General features: G+C 39.9%; 1 protein-coding gene and 1 pseudogene across 2 annotated transcripts in view; one reads left to right on the forward strand and one right to left on the reverse strand.

The window, feature by feature from the left end:
* LRMDA (leucine rich melanocyte differentiation associated) overlaps nt 1–27,006 on the forward strand; it is a 1,135,247-nt gene that overhangs the window by 128,802 nt on the left and 979,439 nt on the right. The gene's annotated exons all lie outside the window — the stretch shown is intronic.
* Nucleotides 676–4,938, reverse strand: LOC139041140 (serine/threonine-protein kinase 16 pseudogene; annotated as a pseudogene).

Below are 27,006 nucleotides of genomic sequence, written 5' to 3' on the forward strand. Positions count from 1 at the left end.
GAGAATATGGTAAAAAAAATAATTAAAAATGGCTGAAAATATCCCCAATTTGATGAATGATGTAAATTCACAGATGCAAGGAGCTCAGTGATCACCACACTGGATTAATTTAAAGCAAATCATATCTAGGCACATCTTAGTTAAACTTCCAAAAAAACAAAGATAAAGAAAAAAATCTTGAAAACGACTAGAGAGAAATGCACACTGCTTACAGGAGAACAACTTGAATTACCTTAGCATCTTACCATAAATAATGCAGGTCAGAAGACAGTAGGACATCTTTAAAGGGCTTACAGAAGAAGAGAAAAAAAACCTTTGTGAATCCGGAATTCTCTATCCAGCATAAATATCCAAGAATGAAGTTGAAATAAAGACATTGTCACAGAGAAGAAAACTAAGATAATTTATCACTATGAGACCTGCATGCTAAGAAAGGATAAAGGCATTTCTTTTTTTATTTTTTTATCTACACCAAGCTGTTTTCACTTTATTCTATTAATACATTCTCCTGCTCCCAGAGTTGGAGCAGACATGATGGAAGCTCAGCAGTCCTGCTCAGAGCCTTGACAGATTCTATCAGTTTCCCTTTCCCCATCCCTTCCCCTCCCCCCCACCCCCAGCTCAGTCAGGCCCCCTGTCTAGTTGTTGCTCTTGGGGGCAGCTCAGTCTTCTGTTTCTGCTTCTGCTCTCTTACCCCAACTATAAGAGAGCAGTCCTGGATAGAGTGGACAGATTGCAATGAAGGATAGGAGCCTCTTTCCAAGGCACAGGGGCCACCTTCTCAATGTGGCCACTGGTTTATTCAGATTTGGGTAGTGTGCTGGCCTGGAGCTGAGGGTTGCAGTGCTTCCAACTGACTTAGGAGGAGAGGAACGTGAGGGCGCTGCTGCGGGTCCACAGTCATCATCGAGGCCAGCAGCTGCCACATCGCTGCAGAATGCCTGGGGCTCTGCCGGATGTTCAGTTGGTTCTGCACAGCAAGGGCCACACTGTCACCCTTCTGGAACACCATGTCATAAGGGCCTTACCCAAACATCATGGCATATAACACGCAGCCTAGGGACCAGACATCAGTCTCCTCATCGATGACACAGTGGCTCTGCACGGAGAAGAGCTCCAGGGCCCGGTAGGAGATGGTGCACCCCTGAGCTGCCCAGTCCTGCAGGGCCAGAGCCTGGAGGGAGCCCTCCACGTGGATGCATGCTTGATTCGTGGAACCCAAGTCCATTAAAACTGGCTGCCCCTCATCTCCAAGCAAGATATTAGTGGGCTTCATGTCCCTGTAGGCATAACCCTTGGCGTGAATGGCCTCAAGTCCTCTGCAGATACCCAGCAGCAGCTGAAGGATTTGATCTTCAGTCAAGAAGTTACCTTTGTCCTTGAGCCGTTCTGTCTCGGTCCACAGCGTACCTCTCTTGAAGAAAGGTAGCAGCAGCCAGGCCTCATGTTTAGCGCCCCGCTCCTTCAGACAATAAGCCACAAGTTGAAGGATGTTGGGGTGATGGAAGAGGCGATGCATGTCTGCTTCTCATTGGGCATCTTCCTGGTCCAGCTGCTCGTGACACAGGATTCGCTTCAGGGTGTAGAAGTGTCCATCATGTAACCCCCCTACTAGGTCCACATAGCTGAACCCACCCTCCCCTAGTTTCTGGATGAAGAGGTAGCGCTTATTGTCAATGATGACAGTTCCCCGAGAGCAGACACACAGTGCGTGGCCCATAGTGTCTCAGTCATCCTCCTCAAAGCCGGTCTGAGGGTGCATCCAGGTTGAGTGGGCTCCTCCAGGTGATGCCCTGAAGGCCCAGTGGATCATGCTGGCTCGGGCCGCAGGGAAGCACCAGGGACTGGAAGCCGATAAAGGCATTTCTACAGGCTGAAGAATGGAAACGTCTTCAGGAAGCAAGCAGAACATTAGATGTGATAAATATATGGGTAAAAAAAAAGACGATTTTTCCTCTTAATTTCTTTGCAATATATGTGAGGGTTTAACCCCAAACTCTAATATTGTATTTTGGAGTTTATAGTGTGAGTAGAGGTAGCATACATGACAGCTACAGCGTAAGTCTGGGGGTGGGATAATGGACACCTATGGTGGCACAATTGTTTTCATTTTACAGGAGGTTGTACAGTATTTGAGCAGAGTGTGACAAATGAAGAATGTATATTGTAATCTTGGAGCAACTCATAAAAAGTAATGTAAGAGATATAGCTTAAAAACGAATAGATAAATTAAAATGATATTCTAAGAAAATACTCTATAAGAAGGTAGGAAATGAGGCACAAGGGAACAAAAAATGCAAGAGACAGAGAAAATAGAGGTAACATGGTAGACTTAAACCATATCTTTAATTACAGTGAATGTTAATAGACTGAACACCTGACTGAAATGGGACCTATAAAGCCTGACTTTTTAGTTCACAGGGATTTTTTTTAAATGGTTGTGAGATTTGTGGAGACAGTGTGGCTGTGGAAACCCATGTTCTAGCCCTGCAAGATTGATACTCGTAGACCAGATAAAAGAAAATGAGCTATTTAGAGCAGACGTGAGGCATGGGTTCTGGTTTGTCCAGATTTTCTGGCCTGATTCAACACTGCAGTTCAGACAGAGCTAGATCTGGCTCTGCTTCAATGCTGAGAACCAGCTGGAGCTGGGATTGAAGCATGGGGAAAATGCCTATGTGTCTTTCTCCTGCTTCGCCTGGCTGCATCCTGTCCATCTTTAAGCAAATTGTTACTGTTTTCACTGAGCTCTCCTTTCCCCCGCTTTAAGGCCATATACTATATGGAGCTGTGTGTTGATTTGTTAAGTCCAACTGTCTTCCATCTGGGCCCCAAAGAGGTTTCAAGGACAAGATGTTTTGATGTGTCCTTTCAGGCTAATATGCAGGAGGCCTAGTGTGAGTGACTTTATTAAGTGGTGTCTAAATCCTCCAAGACACCCCTGGCAGAGAGGATACAGCCAGCACAATGGCATGTTTTAAGTTCTCTGATGAAGGAGGGGGTATGCAGTATACTGCTTCATTGGGCAAACAGCACTTATGCCCCCACAACCCTCCACCAGAGAAAGGACTGGGAAACATATTCCTCCAACTTGGAAAAAAAAGAAGTAAATTAGATGATGGTCAACATGGTTTCTTGTCCTTCTTTTCCTCCTTGCTTAATTTGCCTAGTATCTACTAAAAACTTTCTAAAGCACCTCCCTGAAAATTAGGCTATGTAAAGCAATTTTGGGACGTAAGTGTGACCAAGAGATGTTGGCACAATGGAATTCTATTTCCTTTGAGAGAAGAAAGCTATTTGCAGGTACTCTAACAAGAGAGCAAAACTCTCTGTGTTTCAATAAGACTTTGCACTGGATAACATAAACTTAGTCCTCAGAGTCTTCATTGACTTGAATCCTATTTAAGGGCCTATATTCAGTCATTGATAGCACTATTATCAACCACATGACTTCTGCCTTAGATCCTTTTTGAAATGAGGTGGAGTATTACTATACAATAAACACCTATGTTCTTAGGAAAGTCACTTCTCTGGATCTTATAAATAAAATGAATACATTGAACACCCCTGGAGAGTTTGGGTCCACAAGTCCATGGCGTGGGGTGAAGCCTGGGCATCTACAGTTTCAACAAGCTTCATAGATGATTCCTCTGCTGATCTGTAAGGACCTCTCTAGATTATAAGATTCTGTGATTCCATGATTTTGCATAAGTGTCAGGAAAGATGATTTTTGCATATAAACTCTCCCTTTTAAAGTGGTCCATTTAGGATAACGTGATATTTTTATCTTAATATACTTTAGGTCTCATCCTATAGCAACCTCTTTCTAAACAATTCATTTGATCATTCTGATTGATCCATTTCAAGGAGCGGAAAGGGTTCACAAACATTTTCTAGTGAACTCTAGAAGCAAAAGCTCTGGCACCACTTTAATGGGGAGATTTCTCTGTGAGGTTCTGACTTGCTGGGACCATCATGTGACCTTGGCAGGTCAGACATTCTTTGTGGGTTTGGAGGGATGATTTTGTTTTGTAGGGTGTATCAAGATGATATTAAAGTTCTTTCAAGAATAGAGTATCCATTTAAAAGCACAAAGGCAGTTGTCAGAGGACAGGGGCTGAATGCTGAGTTCTTTCACTGGGGGATTATTGGAGGCATCTCGGCAGCAGTTCATTGAGTGTGCTTACCTGAAATTGTTTTCTGCCTCTTAACTGGATGCTGATTTGACTGTATCAGTTGAGAGTGTGTTAGTTAATCCTTTGCTTAACTTGTGCTTTCTGGGACAGGCAGGGGCATTTCCAAAGATAAAAATCTGTCAACAGAGGCTAAGTCTTAATCAAACAGGTGTGGATGAGTTGGGGAGGCTTGGAGCTGAAATATGAGAGAGAACTGCATTGTAGGAGCAGCCCTCTAGTCAGGGAGTGTCTTGGAAGGAGAATGGGGCAGCTAATGGGATGTTTAACCAGCAAATTATTAGGATCATGGAGAGATATGTTAACTTTTGCTGACCATCTTGATTGTCAAACTCTATACTTCCTACTTAGCTTTAAACTTTATATCACTTGGGTCAAGTAAGATTAAAGGACGGAGGAACTGAAATCGTAGACTGAATTCCCATAGCACACTTATCAGAGCTCTCAGACTGAGCTTCTAGGACAGAGAACTTCTTTAAAAACAGCGCTATTGATTCTTTCTTCCTCTGATTCTTAATTCCTACAGCACTCACAATCCGTATTACCTATCCCATCGCTCATTCCTTCTCTTTTACTGAACTTCCTGAAAGAGTTGTCTCCCTTCACTACCTTCACATTCTCACCTATTCATCACTCCCTCCTGGTCTTTTAAGTGTAGTCTGTGGACCAGCAGCGTTGGCATCCCTTGAGACTTGTTAGAAATGCCAAATTGTGGGCCCCACCCAAACCTAATGAGTCAGAATCCTCACTTTCACAAGATCCCCAAGTGATTTGTGACACATTAAAGTGTAAGAATCACTGCTAAGGCTAAAATACTTTCTTGAAGGCCTCAGATGGCCTTCTAAGCACAAAATCTACTGGCAGCTTCTCATTTTTTCTTCTCCTCGACTGCTCTCACTTGACATGATTTTCTTCTTTAAAGCTTCTCTCTCTCTGACTTCTCTAACATAGCTCTATGTAGAGCTTCTTTACACTTTGCTGGCCATTCTTTCCCTGGATCATTTTCTGGCCTGTTTTCTTCTTGTCAACTTCAAAATACAGATATTTCCACAGTCTGTCTCCAGCACCACTTTATCTTTCTCCCAAGGTCCAATTCCACTGTTCCATTTGACTTCTGGACAGCTCCACGTTGGATGTCCCTTTGGAACCTCAAGATTACTCTGTCTGAACTAACTTATCTTCTCCTTTATTCCAAAAGGCAGTTTCTCCTCTGGCCTTCCTTACTTAGTGACATCCCTGGGGATCCTCAGCATCATCACTGATTACTTCTTCCCTTGCTTCCTTCCCTGTCTAATTAGTCACAAGATTGTACCTCTAGCATTATCCTGTGTTCTGATGTTCTCATTCGCTGTTTAGTCAAGTTATTCAAACCTCTTTCCTGAACCACTGTAAGGGCCTGGTCTTTATAATTCTAACCACTGCCCACTCCTACGTCTCTTGCCCTCCACTGTCAGATTGTTCTTTCTAGATGTTCTGATTATGCCTCTCTTCTGCACCAAAGCATTCATTGTTTCTGCACTGCCTTCAGAGTTACATCTACTCTCTTCAGTGCAGGCTTCAAAGTCTTCTGTGTTCATATCCCAGTCCCTGCCTTACTATTCTCTTTGAGTGCCCTATGCTTGGCCAAACTGAAGTCCTGTTTCCTCTCTTTGGCATTCCCTACTAACCAAAGATGACCTTTGGAATCTGGAATGAGATTCTAATATAGATTATTACAGGGATGGATAGTGAACCAGCAATTGTTTGTGAGTCAGTCTGGCTTCATTGCAATAGATCAGGTCATGTGATCTTCCTTTCTTTTCTGACTTAGTAGGTAAGGGAAATGTGTTAAGCATCGTGCGTTTGAAGATCAGGAAGGCATTTAATACTGGATTTGTGCCAAACAGCTCTATCAAAAGAGGGCACCTGGGGCTGGCCCCGGGGCCGAGTGGTTAAGTTCATGCTCTCTGCTTTGGCGGCCCAGGATTTCGCTGGTTCGGATCCTGGGCACAGACATGACACCGCTTATTGGGCCATGTTGAGGCGGCATCCCATATGCCACAACTAGAGGGACCCACAACTAGAATATACAACTATGTACCGGGGGGATTTGGGGAGAAAGAAGCAGAAAAAAAAAAAGGAGATTGGCAACAGTTGTTAGCTCAGGTGCCAACCTTTTAAAAAAAAAAAAAGAGGGCACCTAAATGGAGGAATGTTTCTTGTGGTTTCCCACTGTCGACGAAAATAATCCATAACCAATCTATAAATGAAAATTTGGGTGAGTTTATTCTGAGCTTAAATTTTAGGATTATAACCCGGGAGAGTCTTTCCACAAAGGAACAGAGCACTCCAAAGAAGTGGGGGGTATAAGGGTGGTTATATACCCTCAAAGAGGGTGTTTCACATCTGATTGAAATGTCCCTCCCACGATAGTCACAAGATTGCCCTGTCAGCACAGCATTTGATGGACACAGCAGGTAGCGGGTCTGCTATCTTGGTGGGCGTAGCAGGAGGCAAGTCTATTGTCTCCAGCTGGACGGTCACAGGTGCGGGCGGCAATCAGCTTCTAGCCTAAGGAAAGATACTTAATCCTTAAGGAGACGCCAACGTTGGGAGGGGGAGGGAAGTTGCACCTTTATCTCAAGGGCCTTTTGCTCTTGCCATAGGGAATCTCTAAAGCAGATATACAATGCATGCTCAGTGGCCTCGGTCAGGCCCTTTTGGAAAGACAAGTTCAGGCTGAATTAGGTTTACACCAAATGGCTTCCTCATATATTCCAATATATCCTATTACTTGCCATTTTTATTTGTCACCACAGAGTTTGATTTTGTACCTGATTCCTGGGCAAAAATATTTACCAGTGACTTAGATAAAGATACAGAAAGTGCATGTATCATATTTTTAGGAGACAGCTGGGAAGGACAATAGAATCAGATAATAGAATCATGATCTCCCAATATTTTATCAGCTAGAATATGGCCAAATCAGAAGAGAAGAAATTTAAGATTACACTTGCACTTGGGCCCTCAAATGAACTGTTAAAGTAAAGTACCAGAATATGGGTGATGTGTGGGAAAAAATTGTTTTATTTAACATCTTCACATATCTGAATGTGAGTGTTTCAGGAACTCACGAGATAATAGGTTCAATGACAGAAGCATATTACCTTGAAAAAGAAAGAAAGCCACACTTAGAATATTGTGTTCAGTTCTGGGCCCTACATTTTAAGTTGGTGTGTAGACAAACTGGAATTATTTTTAGGGGGAGCACAACAAGAGTTGCTTGGCTAGGGTGTGGTTAGTGTGAAGAGCTCACTAGGTGGTCTTTGAGGTCCGTTTCAAGCCCAGCTTTACTCAGTTATAGTCTCCTGGGTGGAGGGTAATTCCTGCCTTACCGTAGTTTCTCTGAAGGCATTTAGCGCAATGCTTTGCTCATAGCGTGTGTTAATAAATATTGCTGAATGAAGGTTGTTAGTGTGATGTAAATTTTGCCTTCAGACCCGGGACATAATTTCCTTGAGGGCATATACCACATGTTTTGTTTCTTTTTATATCATCCCTACCATCTTGCATGGGGCTGGATTTTCAGCAGGTACTTAGTAAATACAGGCTGAGTTCACAAAATTAAATATTGGGAGAAATCCATTAAACACCTCATACTTATTCCCCAAATTTCCCCTTTCCTGTTATATAAATACAAAGAAACAATGTGGTGAGGGGAAAGAACACTGACTGGGAGTCAGAAACCTTGGTTTTTTTTTTTTTTTTCTAAAGATTGGCACCTGGGCTAACTACTGTTGCCAATCTTTTTTTTTTTTTTTCTGCTTTATTTCCCAAACTCCCCCCGGTACATAGTTGTATATCCTAGTTGCAGGTCCTTCTAGCTGTGGAATGTGGGACGCTGCCTCAACGTGGCCTGACGAATGGTGCCATGTCCGCGCCCAGGATCCGAACCCTGGGCCGCTGCAGCTGAGCGCGCAAACTTAACCACTCGGCCACGGAGCCGGCCCCAGAAACCTCGGTTTTTAGGGCTGCCCCTTTCACTCACTAGCTCACATCAGGCAAGTAAGAACTCATGTACAGGATCTGATGATGAAGGAGAAGTAGGATGGAAAGTGTCATGGCTGCTACAATTTAGGATCAGGCATCTGAATACCGCAGCTGGGCTTCTCCCAGCCTTTTGGTGTTGGTAATGAAATGCTTTAAGATGACACAATTAAGACACTTAATCATTTGCACGTTTAAGTTCCTTTCAATTGGCCTGGAAGCCATAGAAATGGCATAGTTTGCTTCCTGGGAGATTGTAGCCTACGACCAATAATTCACTTGTGTCTATACAGCTGTTATTTGCTATTCACTGGCAGGTGTGACTAATGCCACCACTGACACCACCTCTTGGATGAATGTGAGCTTCTAAAGCAACTCGTTCATGAGTATCTGTGTGAGAGAGGATTGTTGGAAGGGTGCTGGGCTTCTCTTTGTTGTTACTGGTGGGGCTGAACCCACTTTTGAGAGACTTAGATTAATGTTGGCACTATTTCCCGAGGGCATGTCTGCTCTCCGTGGAGCCTTTCCTGGCATATGCCCATGATTCTTGGTACTCTTTTTCTATTCTCTCTTTCTGTGTATTGTCATAGCTCTCTGGATTGGATAGGCATGTTTCTGAAGGCTCTGAAAGCCCATTTATTTGAACAGGGACAAAGTGATGGTGTTGAGGGAGCAAACCTGAAAACATAAGGCTGGGTTTGGACATGCCACTGTGTCAGAAGAAAGCAGTGGGTTTTCTAGACAAGGGTGAAGTGGCTGAGAAAGCATGTACAAATAATCTGATATCTCCTGTTCAGTCTTTAAAGAGTTAAAAGTTGAAGTGGATTTTTACCAATGAATTGTGTTTAGTTTTGTTCTTTAAAACAAAAAAGGGACCTCAGAAAAAAAATTGTTTCATTAATGTGCCAGCTTGGATTATTTTCCCCTGTTTAGCAATCAGCAGTAATAAAAACCCAGATAGAAAATTTTAATACATTTACAGTAGAAATGAAGACATTAAGCAAAAACTCTAAAACATTTTCCATTTTCATTTCACTTACCAGGTGCTACATATCAAGCTATTATTTACCCAGCTAAAATGAGCTGGAAAGTGATCCAAGTTGGTGAAGTGCCTGTAGACAAATCACACAATTGTTTTCTCCTGCTGATTATGCTCAGCTGAAGGGATTAGTTTAGCACAAATCAGATCAAGATGATGTGAAAGTTATGCAGGATTACTTGAAGACTGTGGAGATTAGCTGTGGTCAGCTAGCCAATGGAAAACTTCATTTTTATGCCTTTGCTGCCTGGTTAGTTCATGTGTATGGAGGCAGTTTAATTTAAGTCATACCCAGTGCTATTCTCCAGGCTAGTGGAGTAAAGCAGCAAGGATAATTCAAAGTGAGCAGATAATCCACCAGACAGTTCTGTTTTGTTTTGGAAGGAATACAGTATATTAACAATAGTTTATATTTGTATGGCTATTTCCAGTTGAAAAAGTGCCATTGTGTACCACTGATCTAATAGCTGGAACCAGCGAGGAAACCCAGGTATACCTCTAATTTTGCTCTTAGATACTAACCTTAGGCAAGTCACTGAGTCTCTTTGTATTTCCTTATCTATAAAATGGGAATAATAATCAAACTGGTCCTTCCTAGATGGTAAGGGATTTGAGATAATAGTTTTGTAAATGTCTTGAAAGGTTAAAGCATTACATTGATCTAGTTACTTAAAGACCTTTATTGATGGCTCACCTTCTGTTAGGAGTTCTGTTCGACCTAGGGATATAGTGGTGCACTAGAAAGAGGGCAGAGGCTTCCCCTTAATCACCTCACATTATGGGATTACTATTCTCTTTTTCTTGGAGTGATTTAAAAATGAATAGAATTTCTTGAATTTATACCAACTGAGTAAGATGTACTCGAGGGTAGAAAAAGGAACTACGTAGGTAATATGAAATGATTTCCTACATCTACATAATGATATGGGAAATCATAACCTCAATGTATTTATCTGAACTGAGTATGTTAACTATATCTAATGGAGGGACTTTTAATCTGAGAGTCTCTAGATGATCTTCAGAGGGCCCAGGAACAACCTGAAATTGGATGTAAGATTTGGGTCTGTGACTTACCACAAAGGTTGAGAACTGCTGAATTAATGTATACTCTCTTGTTCCCAGGACAATGTGATGACAAAGATAGTTAAAAGGTTTCTCTTGGATTAAATCTTTCATCAAGTTGCCAGACTTGGTGCCACTGACTTGTGCAAAGTCTCATCTGTAAAATGTGGGAGTCACATTAAATAGTCTCTGAGAAGTCCCTTTTGGCTCTAAAATTCCATTATCATAACTTCAATTTCTCTTAGAAAGGAAGATTTAATCCACTTTAGCCAGCCATTTCCACAACCTCCCTTCAACCTGCTAATGTTGAAATAATTTGAAAATGGTCCTTAGTGAAAGGCACATTTCTTTGACATTTCAGCTAATCTGGAAGTGGCTATATAGCTTGAAGAGAGAGGATTTTTATAGGGACTTCTGGGAAGCTTTGAATATCTGCATGAATTGACCATGGTTTGGTCTGCTTCATGGGAAGTGTTTTGATCCACTGTCTTCAGGGGTTGATTTGGGGCAGCTGGCTGGTCCCGTTGTCCTTATAGTTTGGTTATTGAATTAGCACAATAGAGATGTAGATTGGTTAATGTGCCTGTGGCCCGTGAGCACAAGCTATAGGCTTGTTAAAGCAGTTGGACTTGTAGAGAGAATTAGATTAACATGAAGCTCCTTTTTCAAATTTCCAGGGTTATATTCTGACATGTTGTGTGGAGGTGTGATCGTAGTGTCACATAGTCACCACTGTGTGCTAAGTTTTGAGGCAGATGACAGGTGGGGCAAATGCTGTTTGTGGTCTCCCCGCTGATCATTGCTTTCTTCCTTGCTGAAAAAGCTGGGATTTTGCCTGGGTGTCTCTTCTTCTCCATGTTACCTAGATCCAGCTACAGGGGTTTAATCTGGATTGTTTTAAGACCAATGTTGGGATCCTATTCCCCTTGGCTGTCATTGGTTTAGCCATGGGCATGTGACACTGTCTGATGTGTCAGACAGCGACAGTTTAGCCATGGGCCAATGAGCATAAGGGAAAATCTTCCAAGAGGCTTCAGGGAAAGATTTCTTTGCTCTTAAGAAGAGATACGAGTAAGAGATGGTTCTGCTTGTTTCACTAGTTTCTGTTGACTTTCTGTGAGAACTTTTGTAATTCCAGTCATTTTACCACTTTGTGGTCTGATGGTCAGGGACAAGACAGTGTACTGAGGGTGGCAGAGGGGAAATATGGAAAGAGGCTTGAAACTTGATTGGTTCCCCAGCACTGGTTTCTGAGCCTCTTAAGTCTATCTGAGCCAAATGATCCTTGTTGCCTTTATCTTCAAATGTGGAATCTCTTATTTTTAAACCCTCAAAATTCGCCTCTATTAATACTTTTTAATACTCAATGCATATTTAGATTTAACAATATAAGAGTAAAACCTCTGTCTTTTCTCCCTGTCCTCTTTTCCTGCTTTATTTTCCTTTGGTGCACTTACCACCATTTACTAGGTTATATGTAACAAATCAGGGGTTTTGTTTTATTCATTGTAGCATCCCCAGCAAATGGAACAGTGCCTGGCATGTAGGGGAGAGTGCTCAGTAGGTATTTGTTGAATGAATATTTTATCAATTTAGTTGATTTATTGCTTCTTCTAGTCACTCTTTCCGTCTAGTTTCAGTTAGTGTACCGCTAAGCAGTACTGTTGGTTTAGTAGATCTTTCAGTGATGGTTTAGATGCAGGAATTTTCTTACTTTGTCTGAAAATATCTTTACTTTGGCTTTATTTCTGAAGGATAAGTATAGTTTATCTGGGTATAGAATTCTAGCTGATAGTTATTTTTTCTCTGAACACCTCAAAGATATTCTGTTAAGGATTGAATTGTGTCCCCCACACCCCCAAATTCATACGTTGAAACCCTAACCACCAGTGTGACTGTATTTGGAGATAGGGCCTTTAGGGAGGGCATTAAGGTTAAATGAGGTCATAAGGGTGGGACCCTAATCCAGTGGAATTGATGTTCTAATAAGAAGAGAAAGAGGTACCAGAGATCTCTCTGTCTCTGCATGAGCACAGAAGAAAGGCCATGTGAGGACACAGTGAGAAGGCAGCTGTCTACAAGCCAGGGAGAGAGTTCTCACCGGAAACCAAATTTGCAAGCATCTTGATCATGAACTTCCAGCCTCCAGAGCTGTGAGAAGATAAATGTCTGTTGTTTAAGCTACTTCAGTGTGTGGTGTTTTGTTATGGTAGCCTGCTGTGACTGATACAGATTTCATTGTCTTCTGGAGTTTACTGTTATTGGTGAGAAGTCTGTTCTACATCTTTCATTCCTTTGAGGATAATCCTTTATTTCTACTTGTTTTTCAAATTTTTCATTGCAATACAATCTATCAACACGTGAATTTGTTTTTATTTAAAATTGTTAGTACTCAGTGACTTTATTCAATCTAAGAATTCATGTATTTTTTTTTTTTTTCATTTCTGGAAAATCCTCGGTAATTCTCTTCTTGGTTATTGCCTTTCTCCCATTTTTCTTCTTCTGGAACTCCTGTTAGATTATATTGTAGACCTTATTCTGCCCTCCTTGCCACGAATCTTTTATTTTGTACATGCCATCTCTTTGTCTCTTGGTCCTGAATTCTGGGTGATTTTTTTTCAGATTTACTCTATGGTTCATAAGTTTGCTTTTCGGTGTACCTCATAGTCTGTTGAGCCTGTTGATCACTTATTTGATTTTGATGATTGTGTTTTTTTCCGATATTCTATTTTTTCAAATCTTTTTCCTTATAGTGTTATCTTATTTCATAATGGCTCCTATACCTTTTAAACTCTTGTTTTATGGCCTTTCAGGTTTTTCTATAACTTCCTGTTCTTCCATTTGTGATTGGCTGATTCTCTCTTAGTTATTTGTTTCCTTGTGTGTTTTATAATTTTTTTAATGAATTTTTTTTGTTTTTTTTTACCGTGAGCTTGCATTTGAAACTATTTCTGAAAAACAGAGCTTTCATAGGTCTAACACCAGTTTTATGTTGTTTTTTTATCTTGGATTTGAAATACCATTACTGTACACCCATGGGTAATGTAGGCTTAGAGTTTTAGTTTGTTGCAGAGGCCTTTTTTCTGCCCAAAGCCCTGGGAAGCAACATGCCTCCTTATACTTTTCTGTAATGGTAGATAAGGTTTCTCTTGTCCTCTTTTGGGCTCCCCCTAGATGTCCAGCTTTATGTGGAACTTGTAGTTCCAGTTCCCTATCTTGTGTAGGCCCAAAGTAACATGTCCTATCCCTTTGAGGGCGTTAAACACCTGGGTTTATATCCAGGTCTGGTCTTGTCATGGGCTCCTGTGTCGTAGGCTTGGATTTTAGTCTTTGGTTCTCTTACTTGGCAATTGGTCTCTCTTTTTTACCCCCAGCTCTGCTATATATTAAAATTTTTAGAGGAGGGTTATGTTTTATCCAGATTTCTTTAAGAGTGTTGAGATGTGAGTTTGTATCAGCTTAGTCTGCCATGTTGCTAGAAGTGAAATGAAGTCTGAAATCTCTCACTAAAGTCATCAGTGACTTTGTAATTGCCAAATTCAATGGAATTATTTCAGTTCTAACCTTCCTGGACCTCTGGCTATTACATTTTGGACTATCGATCAGTCACTCATGTATTAGAACTCTCCACGGCCTTGACATTGATGATACCACACTTCCCTGATCACTGATTACCTCTTTGCCCATCTTCTTTCTGTCCTATTTATAGACACTTCTTCCTCCACTTCTTCCTTAATGTTGGTGTTACTGTGAGTCCTAGGCTGTCTATTCTCTCACCACATGTGCACTGTGATTTCATACGCTCTAGGGTTTTAGTTTCTAGTGTGTGTTGATGAGTCCATCTTTACCTTTAGCCAAGGTTCCTCTCTACCAGCCTCACATGTTCAACCCTCCTGCTGAACATACTCCCTAAAGTCCCCTCAGGCACCTCATGTTTAATACCTCTGATGCTGACCTTCCCTCCTGTCCTCACCAACCTTCTCCTCCTCTTGTATCTTTTTCAGGTGCTCTCACCTATCTGTCAGTTCTCATCAGTTTCCCTTTCTCCTTCCCCACTCTCACACTGTACCAAAGCAATCACTAAGTCCTTCTGATTTTACCACCTAAACGTTTCTTGAGTTTTTCTCGCCTCCAACCCCACTTGGAGTAGGTCTATGTTGATGTCTCCTGCCTCTTTCTTTCCAGTTCCATTTCCCACATGGTTCCTTGATGACAAACTTGACCCTGCCATTCCCTTGTTCGCTACCATAGTGACTGCCCTTTCTCTCTGGCATGATGTCTCATCTGTTTCACATGGTTTGCAGAGACCTTTGTAATCTGCTCTATGCCTGCTCTCCTCTGCCCTCACTCAGATTTAACTCTGTATAGTTCCCCACATGCCAGCACCCACATCCCCGCACCAGGTCTTTTTGCTTCTGTGTCTTTACTCATAGAGATTCCCTTTGCTAGGAGCTGCCTTTGTCTTCACTTGACTGGCCAACTTCCACTCATCCTTTAAGGGATATTTTATGTGAAACCTCCTCTAGGAATCATTTCTTTTTCCCTCAGCCCTAAAACTGGCTTACATGTTCCTCTCCTTTGTTCCCACTGTTCTCCATGTATGTGTTTGTCATAATTGTTTTTGTGTCTGTTTTACATGCAATACTGTGAGCAGATAAAGGAAAGGAATTGTGCTTTACTCAATTTCGTATCGTGAGCACAGAACTTGTCACATAGTGGGTGCTCAATAAATGTTTATGTGGATGTGCATGGTTGGATGGATGAGTGAGTAAATGTAGGAGTTTTGTTCAGAGAATGGGAGTTCTGTGGTTGCCAGAGAGGTCTGGGATGGCCTCTTGGAGAAGGCAGCTTGTGGTCTGGGGTGTGAAGGATTTGGCATGAGGTTGGTGAAAGGTGAGTGGGACAAGAGAAGAACTAAACTGGCAGTATTTTATGTCTCCTTTTGGGTGCTTTGCAAGTGTCTGACTGATTGTAGCAGTGGGCGACTAATGGCCAACAGCATTCTGACAGCGCCTGCTGACAGTCGATAATGAGATTAGTGCCTTTTGATTCCATTATTAACAAGTAGCCAAAGAATCATTTGGACGTGTCAGGAGCTAATGACAGGAATTAAGAGTCCCTCTAACTTTGGGGCAGCAGTTCAGGTACCTAACACTTTGAAGGGTAATTGCAGGCAATTTTTTCCTAAATATTTTAAAATAAATGTTTTGTTGATGTTTAACAAACATACGAAAAAGTGCACAAATCCTAAGTGCCCAGCTTGATTAATTATCACCAAGTGAACACACCAGTGTCATCAGCATGCAGAGCAGAATACAGGCATGTTGTCATCTGGAAGCTCGCTGAGTGTCTGTCTTAGGTATTACTTGTACCCCTTCTCTCACTAAGGGTAACTGACTACTGTCCTGACCTCTAACAGCAGAGATTAGTTTTGCCTGTTTTAAACTTTTATGTCAGTGAAATCATGCAGTATTTCCTCTTCTGTTTTTGACTTCATTTGCTCAGCATTATATCTGTGAGATTCATCCATGTTGATATAGCAGTGGTTCATGCATTCTCATTGCTATTAGTATTCCCTTGTATGGATATGCCAAGTTTTAAAAGTTATTCTACTGTTGATGGACATTTGGATTGTTTTCCACTAGTTTCTGACTATTATGAATGGTGCTACTATGAACATTCTTGTCTGTCTTTTGGTGAACATACATACCCATCTCTCTTGAATACATTCCTAGGGATAGAATTGTTGGGTCATAGAGTGTACTAGTTGTTCAGTGTTAGTATAAACTGCACAACAGTTTTCCAAAGTGGTTGTAGCAACTTATTTCCATTAGTAGAGTATGAAAGTTTTAGTTGTGTGACATACTTGTCAATATTTATTTTTCACCTATAATAAAATCTCATTCACTTGAATCCCGTTGATAAAGAACGTGGGGTGATATGCATATAGACTATGCTTAAATTTGCATTCATAGATGCTTTTGATAGTGGTTTGCAAAGCATGTTAAAAATATGCTGTCAAGGCTTGTGCTTTTTTGTTTAAGGGAACCCACTGAGATTTTTAGAGGCCACTTAAGACAAATATGCCAAGATAGTGCATTATTATTTTTTAATTGAAGTCTTTAACCCACACATTTAACACTTTGCTAACCTATCTTGTGCATACATACATATAATTACAAAAACTGTATTTAAAAAGATGCGTGTTATAAAATGAATAGATCAAGTGGCATTTCTGTAGAGTCCTTAATGGTATGCCACATTCCTCTGTCTGTGGTTCTGTGAGACTTACCATGACTAGGCAGTTGATGATGTACTGGTTAAGTCTTTAGGACAACTTGAAGCAGGGAGGAATCTAAAATTAGTACCTTTGAATGACAGAATTGGCATCCAAAAATGCTGTGACTGGAAAGGTACATAGTCCTAATCTAACATGATTGGTCACTGGCTCCTATGCCCATCTATCCTGGTTCAGTCAGCTAAGGTTGGGAGAAAACATGTCCTTTCAGGTGCACTCCTTCATGGGGCAATGGGCAGAGCTGGGATCCTTAGAAGAGGCAATGCATGCTGGCTGTCTCTTGTACAACCCCTAAAATCCTGTCTCCAAGATCTCTTTTTGTGTAAGTGAATGCTAAAGATAAATGATAATGGATTCTTGCTTATGTTTTCTTTTCTTTTTTTATTGAGGTAACATTAGTTTATAAGATTATATTCATTTCAGGTGTACATCATTGTATTTCAGCTTCTCTTTAGACTACATCATGTTCACCACCAAAAGTCTTAATTGCCATCCATCACCGTACACATGTGCCCCTTTACCCCTTTCACCAACCCCCCCAACTACCAATCTGTCCTGTGTATCTATGCATTTGTTTGTTTATCTTCTACAGATGAGTAAAATCATACAGTATTTGTCTTTCTCTGACTTAATTCGCTTAGCATAATACCCTCAAGGTCCATCCATGTTGTTGCAAATGGCAAGATTTCATCTTTTTTGTGGCTGAGTAGTATTCCATTGTATTCATATACCACATCTTCTTTATCAGTTTATCTGTTGATGGACACTTAAGTTGTTTCCAGGTCTTGGCTGTTGTGGATAATGCTGCAATATAGTGCATATATCTTTTTGAATTAGTGTTTATGTGTTTTTCCAATAAATACCCAGAAGTGAAATAGCTGGATCATTTCGTAGTTCTATCCTTAATTTTTTGAGGAATCTCCATTCTGTTTTCCATAGTAGCTGCACCAGTTTACATTCCCACCAGTGGTGTACAAGCCTTCCTTTTTCTCCGTATCTGCTCCAATACTTATTTCTTGTCTTATTAATTATAACTGTTCTGACAGGTGTGAGGTGATATCTCATTGTAGTTTTGATTTGCATTTCCCTAATAATTAGTGATGTTGTTGAACATCTTTTCATGTGCCTGTTTGCCATTTGTATGTCTTCTTTGGAAAAATGTCTGTTCAGATCCTCTGCCCATTTTTTAATCTGGTGATTTGTTTTTTCTTGTCGAGTTGTATGAATTCTTTATATATCTTGGCTGTTAACCCCTGATCAGATATATGATTTGCAAATATCTTCTCCCAATTGGTAGGTTGTCTTTTTGTTTTGTTGATGGCTTCCTTTGTGATGCAGAAACTTTTTAGTTTAATGTAGCCCCATTTTATTTTGTCCTTTGTTTCCGTTGCCTCTGGAGACATATTCAAAAAGATACCACTAAGACCAATGTCAAAGAGCATACTGCCTATGTTTTCTTCTAGTGGTTTTATGGTTTCAGGTCTTACATTCAAGCCTTTAATTCATTTTGAGTTGATTTTTGTGCATGGTGTAAGGAAATGGTCTACTTTCATTCTTTTGCATGTGGCTGTCCAGTTTTCCCAACACCATTTATTGAAGAGACTCTCCTTTCTCCATTGTATGTTCTTGGCTCCTTTGTTGAAGAAATGTGTGTATTTATTTCTGGGCTCTCAATTCTGTTCCATTGATCTGTGTGTCTGTTTTCCTACAAGTACCATGCTGTTTTGATTACTGTAGCTTTGTAGTATATTTTGAAATCAGAGAGTATGATACCTCCAGGTTTATTCTTTTTTCTCAGGATTGCCTTGGCTATCCAGGGTCTTTTGTTGTTCCATATATATTTTAGTATCCTTGTATTTCTGTGAAAAAATGTTGTTGGGATTCTGATAGTGATTACATTGAATCTGTAGATTGCTTTAGGTAATATGAATATTTTAACTACATTAATTCTTCCAATGCATGAGTGTGGAATATCTTTCCATTGCTTTACGTCTTCTTTGATTTCTTTCAACAGTGTCTTACAGTTTTCAGTGTACAGGTCTTTCACCTCCTGGGTTAAATTTATTCCAAGGCATTTTATTCTTTTTGTTGTGATTATAAATGGGATTGCATTCTTTTTTTTTTTTTTTTTTTTTGAGCCCTGAGCTAACATCTGTGCCCATCTTTCTCTATTTTATATGTGGGACAACTGACACAGCATGGCTTGATAAGTGGTGCATAGGTCCACTCCTTGGATCTGAGCCAGTGAACCCCAGGCCACTGAAATGGAGCATGCGAACTTAGCCACTGCGTCACACGGCTGGCCCCAGGATTGTATTCTTGATTTCTCTTTCTTCTAGTTCATTGTTAGTGTATAGAATTGCAGCTGATTTTTGTATGTTGATTCTGTACCCTGCAAGTTAACTGTATTTGTTAATTATTTCTGACAGTATTTTTGTGGATTCTTTAGGATTTTCAACATATAAAATCATGTCATCTGCAAACAGTGAGAGTTTTACTTGTTCCTTTCTAATTTGGATTCCTTTTATTTTCTTTTTCTTGCCTAATTTCCCTGGTGAGGACTTCTAATACTATGTGAATAAGAGTGGGGAGAGTGGGCATCCTTGTTCCTATTCATAGAGGGATAGCTTTCAGTTTTTCACCATTGAGTATGATGTTAGCTGTGGGTTTTTTGTATATGGCTTTTATTATGTTGAGGTACTTTCCAAACAATGGATGCTGAATCTTGTCTTGCTTGTGTTTTCTTAGTGAAACTGGACACCGTTTCCCTTTGATCTTCTTTTATTCACTGATAATCTTAAAGTCTAGCCACTTGCTATGAACCAGGAAAGATCTGAGAGAAGGAAGACTGAATGGAGTTAAGAATGAGTTATGGGATATCAGAGAGGTGAAGTGAGAGAGGGTTTATTGGCAAGGCAGAACAGAGTGCTGGGCCTGGGAGGTGGGAGGTGAGCCAGACATCAATGAAGGACTGGGGACAAGGCAGAGAAAGAGAGAGCACCTGGGAAGTGTGCTACCATGACCTCCAGAAAGTGAAGGAATGACCAAAGAGAGAAAATGGACTAACTAGGCCCACAGACTTTTTGTCAAAAGTGTACTGAGTTGTGTGTGTTGCAGTAGTCTGTTGGTCAATTCAAGGCCAAAATGCATAGAAACTTCCCTACCCCTTCTTTATTCTTGCCAAGTCCACATGACTTCTTTCCCACTCAGGGCCGTTCTTTCCCACTCAGGGCTGTCCTTTCCCTGTTTATGGCAAACAGCTCTAGCCAAACTGTATTTTTGACATTTAAAATGCTCTAACACTCTGTGAGTGAGGTTTATATTTTATCAATTTCAATTTTTGAATAGGTAATATCCCTATGATTTGAAACCTAAGAGATATGAAAGATTATGAAAATTTTTCCTCCCATTCTATTCCTTATCTTCCCCAGTTCTCACTGTAATCCCCAAAGGTAACTATTTTTGGTTTCCTTTATATTTTTTCAGAGTTTCTAAAATTTTGTATGTATAAGCAAAATTAAATATCTGTATTATTCCTTTCCCATTTATACAAAAGATAGCATTTTATTCATATTATTTTGCCCCCTTTTTTTTCACTTAACAAAAATACCTTTCCATATCACTACACAGAGAACATTTTCATTAATTTTTTATGGGTACATAGTATTGCCCTGTATGAATCATCATAATTTGTTTATCCAGTCCCCTGTTGATGGACATTGTGCTTGTTCTCTTCCTTTCACTATTACAGAGCTGCAAGCAATGACCTTTAATCTGTCGTTTTTGAATGTTTGCAAGTATATCTATAGGATAAATTTCCAGAAATAGACTTGCTGGGTCAAAGGGCATATGCATTTGTAATTTTGGTAGACATTGCCAAGTTGCACTCCTCAGAAGCTAACTAATTTATCTCTTCACCAGCAGCAATAGGTGCACGCCTGTTTTCCCACAGCCTTACCAACAGAGCATGTTATTAAACTTTTGAGTTCTTGCCAATCTGGCAGGTAAAAAAAATGGTTTCTTAATGTTTTACTTTGCATTTCTCTCATGAGGTTAAGCATCCTATTATATATTGAAGAGGCATTTGTATTTCCTTTTTTGTGAACTGTGTTTGTGTTATTTGTACATTTTTCTATTAGATTTTTGTCTTATGATTGTTTTTGGAGCTCTCTTTATGTATGTGTGTTTTTGTGTGTGTGTGTGTGTATGCATCTGTGTACTCAGTGTGTGTGTAATTTGTCCTTTTTCTGTGATTGAGTTGCAGTTTCTTTTTCCACATTTTTTGGTTGCCTTCTGATTTGTTTTTGGTGGCTTTCTGTTTGCTTTATTTTCTGGGTTTTTTTCCATATAAAATCTTTGCTTTGTATACAGTTGATTTTTATGCAGTTGAATTTATCATCTTTTATTTTATGGCTTTTGGATTTTTAGTTTCAGTAGAAGGGACTTCTCCACCCCTTGCTTTTCTTCTAGTGCTTTTATGGTTTCCTTTTTAAAAAAGTGTTTTCTTATTTGGAATTTATTTTGGAATGGACATGATCTGGCCCAACTTTGAAAGCAGTTGGGGAATCAGGCAGGAGATTAGGAGAAGTGAACAAAAAGAAACCATGGTGAGGGATGTGGAAGAGGAGTAAAGAGAGAATTAAAATGCTGGCAAGAGAAGAGAAGTGAGAATGGTTGATAAATGCCTTTGGAAGCTGGTAACTATTATAATATGTGGCAATTAATAGTGACTTAAATATCTTTAGACTTCAGATGTACATAATCCTCACAATAAAATAGATAGGCAATCATTTCTTTCTATAGTATTTATTTTATTTCTTAAAATTAATCTGATACAAATATGGCTCCACATGTTAAGATTTGGTAAAGCTGGATGGGAACATGAGTGTTGTAGATATACTATTTTCAGTTCTTCTTTGTGCCAGTAATTAAACACGTTAAAAATAGCATTTAAAAACAGATGGGGAAAGCCTTTGTATCATTCTCACTTAAAGATGTCCAAATTTCCTTCATATTCGTACTTTAAACAAAAAACCCCAGAATTTCTATGGCTCACCATCAATTAAAAAGAAGTAACTTATTCTTGCACATTCTTTGAGATGGGAGAATAAAGATTTCTTCTTTTTTTAAATTCTTCACAATCCTTCCCATGATCAGGATTCATAATTTGCACTCAGAAACCATCGTTTGAGTCTGACAGAGGTATCTGATTTATATTCATGATGATATTTTCTCCTCAACTACAGAGTAGTGTTTAGGTAATTTATCAAATATTTATTGAGCTCCTACTTACTGGGTGCTGGGCACTATTCTAGGTGCTGGAGATATTGTTGTGAAGAAAATTAAGTCCTTGCCTTTGTGGAGTTTATCTAGTCATGGAGGAGACAGGTAGAGAACATATCAATACATTCATAAACGATATCATCTCAGTTAGAGGTAATGATCTGAAGAAAAGTCAAAAGAAAAGCAGAGGAGATGATGGGGGTGTCAGGTGGAGGAGTAGGGCGCTAGTTAAGGTTGTGTGGTTAGGGAAGGCCTTTCTGTGAGAAAGTGCCTAATGATGTGAACACTGAATGAAGCAAAGGGAGAATAAGCTTTCCAGAGGAAACATCCTGACTTTAGGCCCTGAGATGGCAAAGAGGAATGAAATGGGTTGGGTTGGAGAGGCCCTTGGTTCCGCTGGTTTAAAACAGGGAGGAGGAGTGGTGAGAGCTGGGGACTGACCAGCGCCCCCAAGGAATGGGACATGGTGGCATAGGGCTGACCTGCATTTGTGTCCCCTCTTATTGTTGAGGTTGAATGACACTTGCTGGAGATGACTTTCCACTCTACTTTTGTGAGGTTTTTCTTTTTCTTTGTTTTCTACTCATTCTCACTTTAGAGCAGTAATAGAAGTCAAACCTCATATGCCGCCCAAACTTGTAATAAAGTCTTCAAAGTCTCATTTCCTGTTCTGATAGGGACATCCAAAGTATACGCTTTCCTCTTTCACAGCTGGTATCTGGGACCACAAGGCTATCAGCAGCATTGAGATAGTGGAGGGATGCGCTGAGGGGAGGGGTCTGCCTACTTTGATATTAATTCATTTTTAATGGACATGAAAAGAAAAAAACACGGAAAAGAATTGGGACAGCTCTTCTGTAGTCAGGAATAATAGTTTTCCTTACAGAGCAGCCCTCCTGACATGGCAGGCCTCCCAGACTCCGTCTCAGCATACCTGTTCCTCAGGCTCAGTAAAATGGATGTCAGTTTATTTTAAGTGGGGAAAACTGAGGATGGTTTTTTAGTGCTATTGGTGGGTTAGTTATGTCAAGTGATTTCTTTGGAGAGTAATAATAGGCGCTGTCTTCAGAAATAGTTTAGTCACAAATGCCTAGTTCTTAAAGTTTACTTGCTTCCCTCCTGCCCTTTTCTTAGTCTTATCTCCTGCTCCTGGAATACAGTTTCTTCCAGAGATTTCTTCCCATGAAGACTAGCAGGCTGCATCTCATTTCTGGTTTTCTTCCAGAATCTTCTCCACTCTTTCTCCTCCTCCCAACTCCGCATACCAAAGTTTCCATCAAGCCCTCTAGCTCAATACTTTGAAACACATTGTCAGAAAACTGAATGAGGTCGTAAGGAAAATAGGCAACCTGGGGACAGTGATATTAGTAAGTTAACTTCTTCCCTCCCCACCTCAATGTCAGATAATTTATTTTTTAACCAGTTTTTACCAACCAAATGTTAACACATATGCCTGATTGCTAACCTCCTCTGGGCACCAAACCTGTTTTTTCTTGAGTGCAATAAGTGATTATCCAACTCATGCTGCTCTGAAAAAGAGGTTTTGTTTTAATAAGCAGTTTGCAGTTTGGCACACAATGCTGAGGAAAGCAACATTATCTCCAGCAGTAAACTCTGCAGTCATTGCAAAGCTTGACAAGAAAATGATTGAGTCTGTTTGTTATACCTTTGTGGGGCTGCCACTGCTGCTGCTGATGGAAATGTTGCTGTTTATTCAGCAATGCAATAACACTTTCTGTAATTTATGGATGCACATTCCCCAGATTACTAAAGGTAATATTGTTGACTAAAGGAAAGTATACGAATGGATAGTTTCAGTTGTTGCTGTCCTTATAAAAGTGATTGACTGTTCACTTTGCACAGGGAAGAATTTGCACAGGCTTCATCCCCCTTAACAATTACAGATTTTCCTTCCTCTGACAGTTACAAATAACATGGCTTGTCCTAAGTGGTAAAAATTTACCGATTCCGTGGAAGTTCAAGTCAGAGGCTGTGTGGATCCTCTCTCCTTTTTTTCCTGGCCAGCTCTCCCATCTTACTCCTGGGGGTGCCAGACAAGCCATGCCTGGACTATTGGTGGCCTCCAGACTGGGAGAGTGGTGCCTGGTTAAGTAGCTTATGGCCTTAGACACTTGGATTTTTCTCTAAGTAGAGCTGAGGAGGCCATGGTGACTCATGATGTGTGCTTCTCACATGATCTCAGGTGGCAGGAAAATGTCTTTGTGACCAGTTGTTCTGTGGGAAAGATTGGGTGAAATTGATCCTTTTGTTCCATCAAATGTAGACAGAGATCCATGGGCAGTAGAAACTCAGCCACTCTTCTCAAAGTGTTCTTGGTTGAAGGACTGAAAATCTAGCCTTTGGGGGCTATGGGTACTCCTGTTGACGGGCTAATGTAGAATGCACTTATGGAGTAGGGGAGTCATCCTGAACCCAAGAGCGCCCAGCTCTGGGGCACAAGGAAGCTGCTCAAAGGCCTAGGGATTTTCTTAGTGATTGGAGATGTGCTTTCTCCTAGGTTGCAGGGAAACACCACTTTTTAGTTTAAAGCCTATCCGTGTCTGTGGACTGATGGCTAACGGGTGGACAACAGTCTGAGATTCCAGATTTGGCCCTTATTGAGATGGAGAAATAAGCAGCTAAGTGAGGAGCCTCTTTGGAATAAAAAAAAAGTTTGTAGGTACCAAAGACCAATGGGTTTGAAAGCACTGCTCTTACGGCTTGGGAAACAAGTAGTTACAACACACATACAAATAGAAAAGATACGTAAAACATCATGTATTTTGCATCTAAAGTTTCCTAACTATTTTTTCCCAAGCAAACTCTCCGTGGGCCAACGTGTGACTTAACTGACCAGCACTGTACTAGATTATGCCTTTGTCAGCCCTGCAGTTCTCCATTGAATGATTTGTTATTTAATTGGTCATGATAGGAGAGATCCCAGCGTATGTGAGATGATGTTTGTTAAATCTCAGCGACTGATGTCAGGAAGACAATGGTTAACAAAAATATTATTTATCACTCTGTTAGGCCGAAATGGGTTGTAGAGAAGAGAAAGGTTAATATGGGAACAAGCTGATTTACTTATTCCGGGTGGATATTGGCTTGAAGATGAACTTTAACTGAGATACCTTGTTATTTCCTATTCATGCCTCACCTATGCTCATATGTTTACCTATCATGGATGAAAGACGAAGAAGAAGGTTGGTTTAATTAATGTAAATGATCATTCCTTTATCAATTTTATAGGTAGTCCTTCTATCTCCTTCTACAAAGATTTGATGTGTAGTTGTTTTGGTTTATGACTTACCAATTACTTTATTACATGACAATTTAGTTTGATTTTGGCTTCTTAGCATGATATGCAAATCTTTTGAAATTCAAACATGCTTGTGAAATTCAAACCCAATGTTATTTACTGATGGCCACTAATGGTTCATAATCAAAACACTTGCTCTTAGTCATACAAATAATTACAAAATAATAGATTTGCTGATTGTTGTTCCCTGTTGGCATCCGAAGTTCAGTTGGCCCTTGTCAGTCTTGACATTAACCAAATTGAGAAGGATAATAACAAGAATGTTACAAAGTGGATATCAGTTTATATAGTTTGGATAATTCTAATCTCAGTTATATTTTAGGGTTCAGCTGATGTTGACAGTGGGCTTTAGAGCAAATCATAACATCCTATTCTGTTCTGTAATCTCAGTCTCAAGATTAGCCAGCTAATACTGACAGCTGTATTTTGGGGCCAAAATATTCTCTTTCTAGATATATTTATGTGTTTAGATATTTGTGTGTATACTGTGTGTGTATATGTTGCTTTTCTCCCCTTGTAATCTACATATTCATAGTGTTTCTGAATGATATATGGTGTTAAGACAGTGTAAATTATGTGCTTCTAAATTAATACATTTTTCCACCAACACACTGGTTTCATTAGTTATGAGCTGATGAAGAAACAAGTTGAAAAGAGTAGATAAAGACATTTATAAAAGATAGGGTGGGAAAGAAATTCAGTCTAGCTACATTGATCACTTATCTGCACATTTTAATCAAATGAATTAGAACATTTTCAGGGTTATTCCTTATTACTACTTCTTCTCTTTCTTTTTTTTTTTTTTGTACTACGTTAGAAGTTTGCACTCCACGGGAGAAAAGTAATTATATCTGTAATCTTGAAGAGACAAGTACCACTACTAATAATCTGCTTTTTTTCTTTATAGCACTTATCACTTTTAATATTTTATATATATGTACATGTGTCTATCCATATATGAATGAATATATATTGTTTACTATGAACTAAACTTTTTACAGGCATTGAAACCTCATACTGTCTGAAGTAGGTATGATTAGGATCCCTGTTGTACAGATGGTGAAATTCAAGAACAGAGAGTATAAATGTAACTTGCCCAAAGTTACATGACTCATAAAAGGAAAAACCAGAATTTGAAACTAAAACCAAAATGTCATTTCCCGCATTTGTGTTCTTCACTATTACGTTTGCCCCCGCTAAAGAGAGGAGGTGACTTGCTCTGTGACAGGATGCTTTGCCGGCACCATTCTGGCTTCTGAATTCAGCCAGTCGGATGGACACTCACTTTGCCTTCATCCTTGGTCTTCCCAGGAGTCTCCTTAGCATCCCCATTCAACATGTACTTACAACAAACCCTCAACGGCAAGACTCAGTTCATTTTCTCATCTGTGAGTCTACTGAGAGATTTTACATGAGCAAATGAGATACATGAGAAATTATGCCAACCACTTTTCAGCTACACCCTTCTCCATATTAAGTGTAATTGGAAAGGCATGAATAGTAGACATAAAGAGAAATTGTTTGTAAACTGCTCTTTCCTGTTTAAGTGCTTGTATACTTAGTTTCTCTCTCTCTCAAGTACCTTATTTTGCTAGAAGATTGTTTCCTTCAGTGTTACACATAATTATAAAACCACACCTAAAAGCCAAGTCCAAATTCTCAACTCCAGTTATTATTTTGTAATAAAGATGCAGTGGTGAAATAATGTGATATGCTGTTGATTTGAATGAAAATGAGTGTTTTGCTAAAGGTTTACATTGATATAGTTTGATGATTTTAGTAAGAA

Source organism: Equus asinus, chromosome 2 (assembly GCF_041296235.1).
Source record: "Equus asinus isolate D_3611 breed Donkey chromosome 2, EquAss-T2T_v2, whole genome shotgun sequence".
Classification (NCBI taxonomy): Eukaryota; Metazoa; Chordata; class Mammalia; order Perissodactyla; family Equidae; genus Equus; species Equus asinus.